Genomic DNA, 14,239 nt, shown 5'->3' on the forward strand with positions numbered 1-14,239 from the left:
AGTATTTATAAGGTAAAATGATTCACTTACAGTCATATTTGCATAGCAGCAAGATATGGCAGTGTATTAAAAGACTGTGTTTGAAAATAGGAGCTCTCTATTCTAAGAACTCTTGCCAGAATCCTGCTGTAAAGCGTTAAGCAGAATTTACAGTACTATTAATTTTTTCCCCCCCTTCTATATAATGGAAAAAAGCATTCCCTTTTTTTTGCTTGTTTGTTTGTTTGTTTGTTTGTTTTGGGTCTTTTTTATTGTGTGTATCTTAATTACACTAGATGCTTAAATATATACCCTTCTGTCTGGAGAAGATAGGAAATACACTTTCTTTGTTAGATTGTTTACTTGGGCTATGAATCATTAGGACAATGTTCTGTCTTAACTATTTGAGAGAAAATGGAAGATTTCTAGGACCCTCAGATAATGGATGGGTCCAAATGAATGGCAAAAATTTCTTGCATCAGGTAAGCCTTTAACTTTTGCATCAAACCAGTCACGAAAGCTAGATTCCATGAATATGAAAAAAGTATTTCACTTCCATCCTAAGACCTTATAAAACCTACATGCCTATTTATTTTCTTTAAGAGTTGTGACAGGGATCCTAGAGGGAAGGGGAGGATCGATGAGATGTGTTTCTGGGAAAAGAGACTAATTTTAGCCTGTGGACTATTATCAGGCCATACTTCTCCAACAACCATTCTGTAACATAGCTCTGTAAAAATCTGTTGTGACAAGTTTCTCTGACAGTGCATTAAAAATGTGAACATGTCAGTTTCACAAGTGAAGAACTGTGGCCTCTGTAGTGACCCTTCTTTAGCTAGTATGGATGCTACCCACCAATGGTGCTGGAGTTTGGTGAGGAAACACAGACTGAAGGGAGCCCTTTTTCCTATGGCAAATAAAATTAAATGACAGTACTATTCAGTCTGGATAGTGCAAGCTGCACTCCTTCCCCCTCTGGGGCTCACTGGAATCCTGGGAGGGTAAAGCAGCAGGAAATCATAATCTCCAGTCCCTTGTGCTTCTTTGTGCTTCTTCCCTTTTGAAGTGAATAATGCCTTTTCCCACAGGATGTATTAAATAAGGCCTCTACAAAAAAGCAGTAGGAATCTATTCAGTCAACTGGAATTACATCCTTTGTACTTTATATAATGTTGGAGAAGTCAAAGATACAATTTAGATTATAAAATTTACCCATATAGTTTACTCCCATGTTATGGCACTTAGAAAACAATTACAAGTCGCATTATGTTTTCTCTTCTGTGTCTCTTCAGAACAATCTGTGAACCCTTCAAACTAAAGCCTGTGCAGCAGAGGCTTTCAAAGAACTTTGATAAAATAGCATTTTTTTTTCTCCAACCCATTGGAGAAATGCATTGAAAAACTGCAACAGAATTCAAACCTTCAAAATATTTTGTTACTTTCATTTACTTGGATCACATTAATTTTTTTAAAGAAAGGCCTTTATAACCAAAAAAATTCCAAGTAAGATAATTCTAAAATCAAAGAGCTTGTTTAAAAAAAGGTAATACATTTGACCCCAAGACTTTTTAGAAAGGTTTTTTATAAACTACATGTTAATAGATTGAAAATTGCATTCAGAAATAATTGTTGTTTAGGCCTCTGCTTCTTCACTGTTGGTCAGGGAGGAAAAAGTCTGCCTAAAGGATCATAAATCAAGACAAGAGCAGGGAGATTTTCACTCCCCAGCTATGGTGATGGGCAAAACAGGCAGACTTACCTTGGGGAGAAAAGAAATAATTCTTCTCATCTATTAGAACAGGAGAAAGAGAAAATACCTTCCCTCCACTCCTCCCTTCTTCCCAGATCCCTTCCCTGCTGCCTCCCCCTCAGGGCACAGGGCAGGGGCAGGGGGGGTTCAGGGTCAGTTCCCCACACAGAGTTTCTGCTGCTCCTTCCTCCTCAGGGGGAGGACTCCTCTCGTTCTTCCCCTGCTTCAGGGAGTCCCTCTGATGGGACAGAGTCCTTCATGTACCAATCTGACATGAGTTCCTCCCACCAGGTGCAGTCCCTCGGCAATAGGTTGCTCAAATGTGGGCTACCCACAGAGTCAGGGTCTTTGCTTTGGGAATGGGTGCTTTGGGAACAGCACCAGGTCCTCCACTGCTGCTGATCCATGTCTGCCTCACTGGGGATGTTCAGGGACCGCTCCTCTGTGGGCTGCAGGGGAACACCTTGTTATGTCACCATGAGCTTTAGCAAAATCTCAGCTTGGGCACCTTCTTCTTCCCCTCCTTGCTGACTGGCCTTGGTATCTCTTCCCAGGTATTGCTCTCTCCTCCCTCTCTCCTCTGCTCGGCAAGTTGTTTTTTTTTTTTTTTTTCAGTTTCATTTTACCTTTCTTGAATGTGTTACTCATAAAGATGCAACTATCCATATCTGTTCATCCTTGGCCAGAGGCAGGGCCAGAACTGGAACAAGGGGAGCTTTCAGCAGCTTCTCATCAGGGCCACCCTCTTCCAAAACCCTGCCACCTAACCCAAAACAGGCACTGACAGTGAAGTCCAAGCAGAATGCTTAGTAGTCTGAGAGATGCATATGACAGAACTTGTTCAACAGGAATTTCAAGACATTCTACTTTTGAACAAGAAGGTTCTGGTCTCTTAAATTTTAGGGGGTTTATTCTAGAATACTAATGATGACACAAAAGGCCCTTTCTTGTGTCAGTTTGGTGCTATAGGCTGAATGTATACCCAAGCGTAAACAAAGCAGCCAAGTGCATTGCCACAGATACCACCTGCCTTATGGTGGGGAAATCATTGGTCACTGATCAAGAGTAAATCTAGGCCCTGTAATCTGCATCTTAGCTGTATTTATGCTTCATGGAAACCTATGTCATGTGTCTGCAATACCAGGAGAGAATTATGGAAGTGAAAGGATTGAGGACTTGTACAAGCGAGATAGTAAAACACAACTTTATTTTTGTAGGGCTATACTTAGAGAAGGAGGTCATCATAGGTGCAAAGAAAGAATGACTGAAGCAGCATGAAGTAGGGGAGAAATATTTGCTCTTATTCTTGAAATTAGAAAAACTTCCAGAATTTTCTAGTGTTTTAAAAAGGGAAATATGTATTGTACTTCATCATGACATTAAAAAACTTGCCCTTTACTTATATCCTTTTTTCTGAAATGCCCTTGGAGCATGGCCTAGAAGCCCAAAGTATTTTGATCAGTGTGAGCAACCTGGTGGGAACCTTCAGAGTTGGTGGGCAATGACTTCTATGCCAAAGCTATGTAGTCACTGAGACCACTTATTCTTTTATAAGCATGGTCATAAGACAATGTTGAAACAGAAGCACGTTCTGAGATCACACAGTGACAATTCTCTGTCCCTCTTATACTGAAAACATCAGATGTAAAGCTACAACACACTGATCAGTGACAGCAAAAAAGCCTCCTGGCCTATGTAGTTTGAAATAAGTTTTGGTTATGTTTGGTTTTGTTTTTTTTTTTAAATAGTACAAATTAATTAGATTGTCTCTGTCTAGTCTTTGTCCATAATGCTTATTGAAGTTCTTGTTTGATGGTATGCTTTTCTGAATGTTTAATTAGCTGAGCAGTCACAAAACCTTTATACTTTGTGTTTATTCTAGAAGTTTAAGCATTTAGACCTCCTCTCCCAGTCTGGAGGCTACAGTCAGGTATAAATATGTTAAGGGCTGAGTTAGGACAGGGCCCTCATGTGCAGTACATTTGCAGTTGTACAGATGTGGACCATTTCCTTTCTGCTTCTTTCTGACTTGCTCTGAAAATTGTTATGCAAATTGCATTTACAGTTCTTGTATCATTACTGCACTGGTGTCATGGGGAATTCTGTGAACGGTGTAGATGTGAAAGCAAATCTTGTCCATGAACAGGACAATTGTAACTGAAGTAATGAAAACTCCTGAAATAGATAGAAATTGTATAGGAATCTATAGACTATTCATGTTGAAGCTTCCTTATGCAACCTTTTTTGCCCCTCATTAAGACTAAAAAAGGTTTTGGTTATTCTTTTTACCATATTTTCACTGTAGAATTTCAAAGAAAGAAAAAATATTAATAGTGTGTTTTGATCAATAAAGTATAGTCAAAGATCTGGGAAAGAGGACTCTAAGAGACCTTCCAAGCTGGACGACAGTCATTTATTACCTGATAACAATTATGAATTATAACCTCCCCATAAATGTATCTTCCACAGAGTATTTAGTTTTCTTGGTAGCATTAATCTATTGGAACTTAAAAATAAATTTCCTGAGGCTTAGAAAAGTTCAGAAAAAGCCTAAAATGCTTCCTTATCAGTAGAGTCATTTTTTCGAGTTCCTAAGTTTGGTCCTCTAAACTTACAGATTTATGGGAGGAAAGCCTCACTAATGCATACCTAATAAATATTCATTCCTTATAACACGTTCTCCCTTGTCATTTAATTTTGGAAAATGAAATAGTTTACTAAATTTTTTAAATGCTCACAAGAAAAGCTGCTATTTGGTGTCCAAGAATGAACATACCTATTTTCCAAAGTTCTCAGTCGACAATATGGAAGAATCTGTTTTAATTCTTCCAAGTTATGGTGCACCTTGCATATTTTTGGAATTAAAAAAAAAATTGATTTTCCATTCCTGAGACTAGTTTGTATGCTGGCATATGTTCTTGACATTTTTTTAAACTCTTTATCTTATTCTTATTATAAAGCATGTTTTATATAATGGCTGCTCAGCAAAAATACTAAAACCCACTTAAAAATGCTTACAATGAACAAAAAGAAAGGCATATTCTATGTGTGAAGGAATGCAAAGTATTAATTTAGGAAAACCAGCAAGTTCTTGGATTGTTAAAATATACTACCTTAAAAAAAGTCAAATGAGTTAAATTGTCAGCTACAACATTTTCTTTTGCAGTTTGATAAGCAGGGCTTTTTTTTCCTTCTTATCTTTGTACTTTCTTTCTTTCAACTTCTTTCATTCTGTCAGAAGCAAGATGGCTGTGAGTTTCTCATTACAAAGTGGAACAGAAATACCAAAGGGGTCTTCTGATGAATGTCTCCCAGAGATGTAATAGATGAAAGCTGAGTGAAAGGAGAAACTGGGAGATCACAGAGAAGTTCATAGAGAACATCTGTAAAGTCCTGAATTAGGATGGAAGTGAAACACTTTTAAAATCCATAACAGTATGTAGCTTTCTGATTAGAGTATTGAACACATACACCTTCTGGGACTGTGTCTGTACCCACAGAGAATGCTCTTTAATAAGTATCATTTTATCAGTAGTGTTGCAGGTGATCCTCAATATTATGTAGGACGGTCTTGTTGAATCACCTGAGTACAAATCTGCCAGAGGTTACCACTCTAGCAATAGAACTGGTGAACTGGAACATGTGCTGGCAGCTCCATTGGAATAAAACCTATTAGCTGAAACAGTACATCTGGCTGTAAAATTTGGACTTCTGCCATCTCCCAAATAACAGTCTGAATATAAAATCACCCCACTGTATACTACATTATAGCTTTTAGACATATATAGAGACACCTCTATTTTATCTCAGAGATGGAAAGCCTGTCCTTGCCAGCCTACTTTGCAAGCCCATGTCACTATACTGATTTCAACGAATTCCTTCCAGTACATTCCTTCCATAGATATTTTTTCTGAAATAACATTTATTTACCTGATTATTTAATGCCTGTCATTCCCCTACTGTGATTCACTTTGTTGCTACAGCCTAGAGAGTTATTCAGACCAAGGCCCTTTCATTTCTTGTTCATTGAGAAATTTTTACATTTTCACATAGGTTTAAGCATTTAGAGCCCCAGAGAAGAAAATACAAAGCTAAACTGGTACAGAGTCCCTGAGTATGTCATGAATAGTTTCTAGATACAAATTCCCTAATGTGTGAGGGTAAAGGGTACATAAAACTTTACTGAGGCAAGCCTTCATTGCTTAGGGAACTGCAAAATCTTATTTGCTAATATAGTGAGGATGCTTCTGTACCCTGTGGTTTTCCAGTCTGTTTGGGCAGGCTTTAAAGCCTGTAATCTATTAAAATATTAAAATTTATGAATTATGAATGGAAGTTCATGACAATAAGATAAAAGAACTCTCTGGTCTTTTTTAACATTAAGATGCAATCAAGTCTGAAATGCTTCAGTGTAATTTAAAACTGAAATAAGTCCCATTTGCCAAAGAAGTAACAATACCCATGGCTTTTGGGAAACGTAATATTTTGCCATGATTGCTAATCTTTGTTTGGCAGCTTATAGCTGTCTCTGACAAAAGTATTCAGTAGCCTTTCTGCATAACAAGCAGTGCAAAGCCTTCACACTGAAGTGCCAATCAGCTCATTGCTCTGAGGCCTGCATAAATTTAAATAGAAAGTGGATGAATTCTTTATTTTAGATATTTGTGATTTTAATCTAAACTGAAATAATGAACAATATCTAGCTTGTTTTAATACGGTAAAACCATCTCTTAAAATGATTCCTATACATAACAATTACTGGAAAGAGGTTTCATTTTTTTTTCTCCTTTTATTCAGGGAGATAAAACTTATTGCAATGTTTTCAGCTGATAGTGTTTTTTTTAAATTTAAGTTTCTTACTTTCACTTGTTTTTTGACTGCCAGGAATATTTTTGAGTATGAAGAATGAAGAATGACTCTTGATGACACTTCAGATAAAACTTAGCAGCATATATCATTGTTATTGAATTTTTAAAAAAATGCCTGTGTTTCTTCTCTGTTCAAACACATCTTCAGTTAATCTTTAATCTATACTCTTCTATCAAATATATAACTTTCAAGTTACCACCTTTTTAGCAGCAAGACATATGAGTAGGGGGGTGAGTTTCTTTTCACCCTTATATGATTTGAAGTAAATAAAAAAACTTTTAATGTCACTCACTTGCCCTTTAATTGAAGAATTAAAAACCAAACAACCAAAAAAGCCCAAACAAAAAAAACCCCAAACAAACAAAAAAGAGAGGAAGTTTTCTATTTTTTTATTTTAAACAGAATTAGGTTTACTCACTTGTACCTATTATTGTGTAGGATTTGAGGCAGGTCTTTTCGTGCTTTCATATCAGTTTCTTCATGCTTACAAGTAAGACAATGTTTGTCTGAGTCATTTGGGCAGGATTACCTGTGAAAGCACAGAGGACATGGGTCATCAACTATGAAGGATCTCATCATGTCTCACTGGGTGTTTTCATTTAACAAATATGCTTGTTTTTTGGATGTGCCTTTTGTACCTTCAAGTAGCTGACAGTGATTGTGATCTTTTTACCTTTCCATCCTGTCTCTCCTGCTTGAAGGCCATTAGGGAATTCTGCTGATCCACTCACAGACATAGTTTCCTTCTGTTGGTGTAGTCTGCCTTTAGTTTGCCTGCTTTGAGCATTTGAAGTGGTATGTAGATGTGTGCCATGATGTCTGATGACCTGATTATTTCAGTGTCATCAACACTTGTCATTTTGTTATTCCTTATTCATGTAATTTCCTCTACTGCTGTCATTCACATGTTCCTGCTTATACATGATTAATATAATTCTTAAAGATTTTTCTCACAAGTCTCTGGAAACAAACGTGCTTTGCTGCTTAGAAAATTGAGCTGTACAAAATGCTGACTTCACTGATCTCACTATAACTGCTTTTATGCTAACTAATCTGGATTTTGTAATAATATGGAATAATTTGCTATGCAGCTTCTTTATAAGTTTAGAGACAGGTACATACGATGGAGATGTATATGAAAGTAAAGATCAGTGAATTTCAGTCTTTTGTCTGTGATGGCTGGGGACAAAAAAGGATGCCTCCTAAAGTCTTTATTGTTTTCTTTGTTTAATGCAGCAGTTTCAAATATGGCTGTCAATGGCCTAAAAGCTGCTGCTGATATTATCTTATTTCTTCCAGAATGCACACTCTGTCAAAGATTGCTGTACAAAAATTCAAAGGCTGCCTAGACACTACCATTTCATTTTATATGAATTTTTTAGTCATAAACAGATCAGTTTATTACTGTGGATAATAACCCACAAAATTATGATATTTTGTCAGCCAAGCTTCATGTAGGGTCACTTATCTTTACAGAAACAGAATGCAAATTGTCATTTTTAAAATTTTCATGTTTATTGGCAGGATTCAAATCCATTTCAGTGCTGACACAGAAAGAATTTGGCAGGGAGCTAGCAGCCCATTAGAGGCTGAAGTGCATTGGAAGATGCCTCTTCATATGTCAAGGGTGGAAGTGTCTAAGGAGCACAAGTCTATTGCAATTGTCATGGCAGAGTGTGTGTTACAGTCATTAGCTGTAGGAGTTCATCGAGTAGCATTTAGCATTACTGCACATAAAGCAGAATGATCACTGCACATTCCTGGAAGCATTATAATTTGTCTGTCCACTAAGGAACTAAGACCAAAGGTTCAATTTCTGTGGCTCAGAGGAGCTGTGGGTCTTTTAGGACCTTTTCATGTTGTTTTAAAATGATGGGAAACATGAGAAAACATGCTGGAATGATCTTCAAAGATGCCCAGTGACTGAATACAGGTTAGTCACCGTCACTTATGACTTCCAAATAGCAAATAGACAGCAATAGAATGGTAGGATATGGAAAAGTAGAAACTAATCAATCAAAAACATTGTCCAAGGTTAAGTGACCCACAACCTTAGAAGCAATTTCAATGACACTGAGTAATGTTCTACATTTTGCATCAGGAGGTATTTATCGGATATCTGGCTGTCTAATATCACTGGAGCTATCAAAATGGCATATCTGTCTTTGCCATGGCACTAACATCTGCATAAATGGGGAATCAAAACAATTTGAGTTATTCGGGAAAAATACAAAAATGCGACAAATAATAATGCTAAGATGTTGTTGAGTTTGTGGAAAAACCTGTTTTTGTAGGTGTGGTTGAAGGCCTGAGGTGGTACAAAAAAGGAGGTAATATATTTAATTCAGTCAATGCCACATGCTAGGCAATTCCATGCTAGGCTTGTGAGTTCTCATCAGATTGAAATACTAAAAAAGGAATTATATTTCCAGAATGAAGCCTTCTTTTATTTAGCAGATATAACAATTGTCAAAGAAACCAGAATGAAAAGCCATTATTAATCACTGAACAGCAGTTTCTTCTTAGTTTTGAATGATGAGAAAATTTCTCTGATGCCATTTGGTTTTAATCAGAGCATAGTCATATCAAAAATGTTAATTAGAATGCAGATTTGTATTCAACCTTCTTAGAAGGAGAAAAGCATCAATAAAAATAGTGGTAAGGGTAACTGAACAGGTTGATGGAAAGAACCATTATCGTTTATTTGAATGATGTGTATTCCTGTTTTGAAAGCATCTTTGCTGAAGGCAACACTTTTAATATATTTAAATTTACCTTCCAAGCACAAAAGAAAACTGTTCTCTGGAGAAAAGGAAGCTGTCTGAAACACATTTAGGTATGATGAAATAAACATAATGGACTTGTTGCAGCATATTAGGGTTTCTGATAATGTGCATTTATTCTGATATACTTGACTTCGGGATGGTGAAAGTATTGATGCCATGATGTCAAGCAACCCAGGCTTTTGATTTCAGTGAATTTATGTTAGTTAAAGATCAGGCTTAGATGGTAGCACACTGTAAGTATCTAGAAGTATCTTACCCACTTGATACTGGAAATGGGTAAGAGGTAAACAGACTAGGAAGCTGCATTTTGTTTATCTGATGATTATAGAGTCTTTTACTTAAAAAGAAAGAAAAAAAGGAACAGGTGTTTCCAATTCCCATAAAATACTTACACAAATAATGTGAATACTACTTCATAAATTGAAGGAAAATCTATTTTTTTTTTTCAGTTGAGTTAATTTTAATCTTAACAGCTTCCAACAATAGATAATGCTTTCTAAAAACACTCAGATACTTTTTTAGGAAACATAACGAGGAGAAGGAGAGCTCATTTGTGTGGCTGACCATTAGGATACTGAATGTCTGTTTGCTTCTGTCAACATAACAATATTGGACTGCAAAAGCTCATCATGTGCCTACTCACATATCCCTTCCAGAATATTGCTAATGATACTTTAAAAAAAAAAGCAGAAATTTTCTTTCAGAAAATACATTTATGAAACCCTTGAAACCTCATCACTAATTTGCCCACGATTGCCTGCACAGAAATTTATATTTATGCTTGTAATAAATCCCATGGTGGCAAATCTGTTTACCAGAAATTTTAATTCTCTGGTACAGCATGCATAGGCAGAATTTATATTTTTTCTGTCTGTAGCAGAAGCCAGAGACAAAGAATTTTTTACTGTGTAAGAAGTCTTTACTTGGAAAGAACAGTAATATTTTTTTCACCAAGGTATGTAAGTAGAGAAAGGAATAAATTTTGGTTTGTTGTGTTATTTTCCTTTACCTTTTTTAAGAAAAAGTACCAAAGAGTTCAGTAAGTATTCAGAATTACTTGGGAAAGCAAGTGGGAAATCTGTCTCACACCCCATCCCAGAGGTGTTTTATGACTGGGAGTTGAAAAATTATTAAGTTCTCTCTGTTGGTCCTCTTCCTATACTTCTCTCCTAAGCTGTCTCAATACTTTATCTCTTTTATTTTGTAAGCATATAGAGAAAAAACTGTTTTTGAGAGAGCTAAGTTTTGTTGTCCATATTAATTGGATTACACTCCCAAGATGTAACTTCTTAAAACTGCATAGATAGGTGCTTCAAAAAAGGTTGTAAGAGTTCTTGTGACTCGTACCATTCTGTGCTTCCTTTTCACAACCATCAGTGTAATTAAGTCCCCTCTATTTCAGTTTCATGTAAAGGGAGTATTTGGCCATTGGAAGGCTCTCCAGAATCTGAGTTCTATAATGATGAAGAATCAATGTGAATTCTCTTCATCTGATCTTCTGCTTAAGTTTAAACTACTTGCTTCCAGTGTTTGTACAGATATTTGGTCAAGGGTTTTTTCCTTCCTTTGTACAGTTACGGCAAACTATGCTATCCTTGATCATTCTATGTTTTATTAGGAAAAATGAGATAAGTTCTTTTGGTCTCCTCTTAGAACAAACGACTGTGTCACCAGTACTTGTGAGGTATTTTTTTCTGTTTAAATACTGACAAAATATAGTTTTTAAACTGCTTCTTCAGCAAATAATAAATAATAATAATAATAAAAGCCCTACCCTTTCCACAACCCAACTGATTTATTTCATCTAAATGTCCAGGAAAAAAATATGTGTTTTGGAGGAGAAAGACACAGTTTTACTTCAAGTCCTATGAACAGTGGTACAATGAATTCTTGCAAAGATACTTTTTCTAAATGACTGTTGTTTTCAAAGCTTTTTGCAACGGTCAAGGCTTGGCAGAAGAAAATCAAGGCTGAAATGGGGAAATAAGTCATTCTGTGCTCTAAAGCACTAGGTTTGATTTTTCTTTCTCTCTTCACAATACATGTCAATTGTGATAGATTATCAGCTGTATTATGTGATGAAGTTATTTCCTCTGGGAAGGGTTGCTTTTGTACACTTTTTCTATATAATGGGGATTCTATCTGTGTATGTTTTCCCTTCACTTCTCTTATTGTTTCTTCTTTTTCATAATGAGGAAGTTATTGAGGTTTTGAAATATATTAATGAAGAGTTTCTAAAACCAAGACTTTATTTCTTTATTTTTAATCTCTTTAGATGGTTGGACTTTCAGTTTGTAATACTGCTGCTGTAAATGCAGTTTGTAGCAAACTGCAAACATGCAGCAAACTGAGTTTTTCTTGACAGTCCTGAGATTTTTTTATACCTGTCATTTTATAATGTATCCCCATCTATTAAAACCCTGCATTGGGCACATTGTCAGAACAGACGAGGTCACAGTTTGATCAGACCTTTGCTTTGGAAGCTGAATAACTAAGGTACAGCAACCCCTTTTTCTCAGTATGTGACTCCCAGTACTCAAACCTGTTTCCAAGCTATATTTATACACACACACACATATATATATATATTTTTTTTTTTTCTTTGAAATCTACTTTGAGAAGGAACCTAGACTGGGTACAGCTAAGTCCCGATTTTAGCATTTTGAAGCACATACCTTGTGGTTCACCCTGGAAATTTCCTGGCATTGCTGAAATCACAAAATTGTATTGTTGTGCAAGACAGCTGAAAATTTATCATTACCTCTCTTCCTGACTTCCAAGTCAAATGCTAAATGAGTGAAAGAAAAGGCTTGATTGACTGGCAGTTCTGCTAATATATCTATTTTGTCCTGGTTTTCCACTGTAGTAGTGTGGAGTGTAGTAAAATCTTTTATTCTGGTTGTTAAAGTAGAGCAATCTTAAATTTGCAAAGTATCACTAAATGTGGGATCATAATGTTCTAGACCTTGTGTCACAAAATTATACAAACTGGCATTTAGGGATAAAATAAAATAAAAAAAAAGAAACAGAACAAAAAATGACAACCAAACCAAAAAGAAACTCAAAAACCCCCACATCTTTGTCTTTCTTTCCTTAAAGTGCAAATTATTGGTAAATGTTATTTTCATCTCTTCTCACCTGTTTGATTGCAAAAATGGGGGAAAGTAAAATAATAGTAAATAAAGTAAAATATAAGTAAATAATACTCCCTCTCTTCCTCCATTTTTTATTGCTGTCTTTGTAGCACACTGGCTCCAAAATAAGTTTAAGAAAAAGAGTATAAATGCATCCCAATAGCTCTTATAATTCTGTTCATCTTTCTTCTTACACCTGCTTCTTCTGGCTGTTGGTTTTTTTTGTTTGTTTATTCTGGAGAGAATGAGCAGAATGTCAACAAGCTGCCTGAAACCTCATTTAGAGAGCTGTTCTATGAGGAAAAAACTGTGAACACTCCATGTTGATAACTTCAAAATCTGACGCACAAAATGCATAACAGAGATAAAAATTTATCAAGCTGAGGTATAAGAAAAATACATTTGGATCTGTCTCTGCTTATAGGTATTATGCCTGAAGACCATTGTCATGCATCTGTAATGTTTCCAATGCATTCTTTTTTGATAATATGCTTTTTCTCTCCCTTTGCCAATTACAGAACATTTTTCTGTTTGATTGTCTGAAACTTCAACTTCTGAGTGCTCTAATCCCAACAATTGATGATTTGCTCCTCTCTCATACTAGTTTTGGAAATCCAGCTTCCTGTGGGCCCCTTAATTAAATTTACCTTTCCTGCAGTTCTCCCAGTGGCTTGAACTATCAGCGATGCATACACACTCTTTATATTCACCACTTTTGACGTTCAAGGAACAGAGCAAAGAGAAGATCCTATATTTTTTTTCTGAGCAGGAAAGAAGAGCAGAGCCCAAAAGCCAGATGTTCGTGGAAAATCTTATGAAACAGAGGCTACAATAGCACCAAGTTTTGTAAATAGCATTGTGAATTTTCCCTGAATACCACTTTGCTAACTCAGCTATTTCCACCAACCTCATGAGACTTCAAAATATGTGATCCCATCTCCTCTGCTCTCTGTTTTATTTTGATAAGATCAAGACCACAAGATTGTGATATGAATGAAAAATTTATATCTTTCCTGCAAACAAGGTCGAAAAAAGACTATGAGGGGAAAGCAGAATCCTCTGTGGAATGTCTCAGGATATTGCCATGAAAAATATGAACACGGTTACCAGTTTTCTTTTTTTTTTTTACCCCTCTTTCTGAACAGAGATGCTTTTGTATAGATGAATTTTATTTGTTTGGTTGCAGGGTTTTTTTGTGTGTAGATGTGATTTCCCAGGTGCCAGTATTGCCTTTTTTCTATACGGACAGAAACGTTGAGCCTTCTCTGAATGGAATAGAGTTGTTGATAGAGTTAGCAGTGCTTGTTTTTCAAGTCTAGAAATTACATCTAAAACAGCATATTTTGTTGTTGTTGAAAAATTTTGTTTCCAGAAAAGCTAATGAGACTTAACACTTATTTCAGCACAGTAATAAGCATTTTTGAACAAGCTGAAACAGTTTAATTTAAAAAAATGTGATAAGTAGTTAACATGAAAAAGTCAAATTTTGATTTACAGTCTATGTGTAATAGACTATACTTCATCTGATGAATTTCTGAATAGCTTAGAGTTCAATTATCAATCTTAACTAAGCAGAACAACTGCTTTAGTGACTTTCCACATGGCAATTTTTGTTAATTTACAGATACACATGCTGTAAGGCTAAACCTTTACACATGAGGTATTGTAACTCATAATGATGCATGCAATACAGGGCTGTATTCATTTCAGTCCCAAGAAAT

This window comes from Heliangelus exortis, chromosome 1, assembly GCF_036169615.1.
Source record: "Heliangelus exortis chromosome 1, bHelExo1.hap1, whole genome shotgun sequence".
In the NCBI taxonomy this organism is placed as follows: Eukaryota; Metazoa; Chordata; class Aves; order Apodiformes; family Trochilidae; genus Heliangelus; species Heliangelus exortis.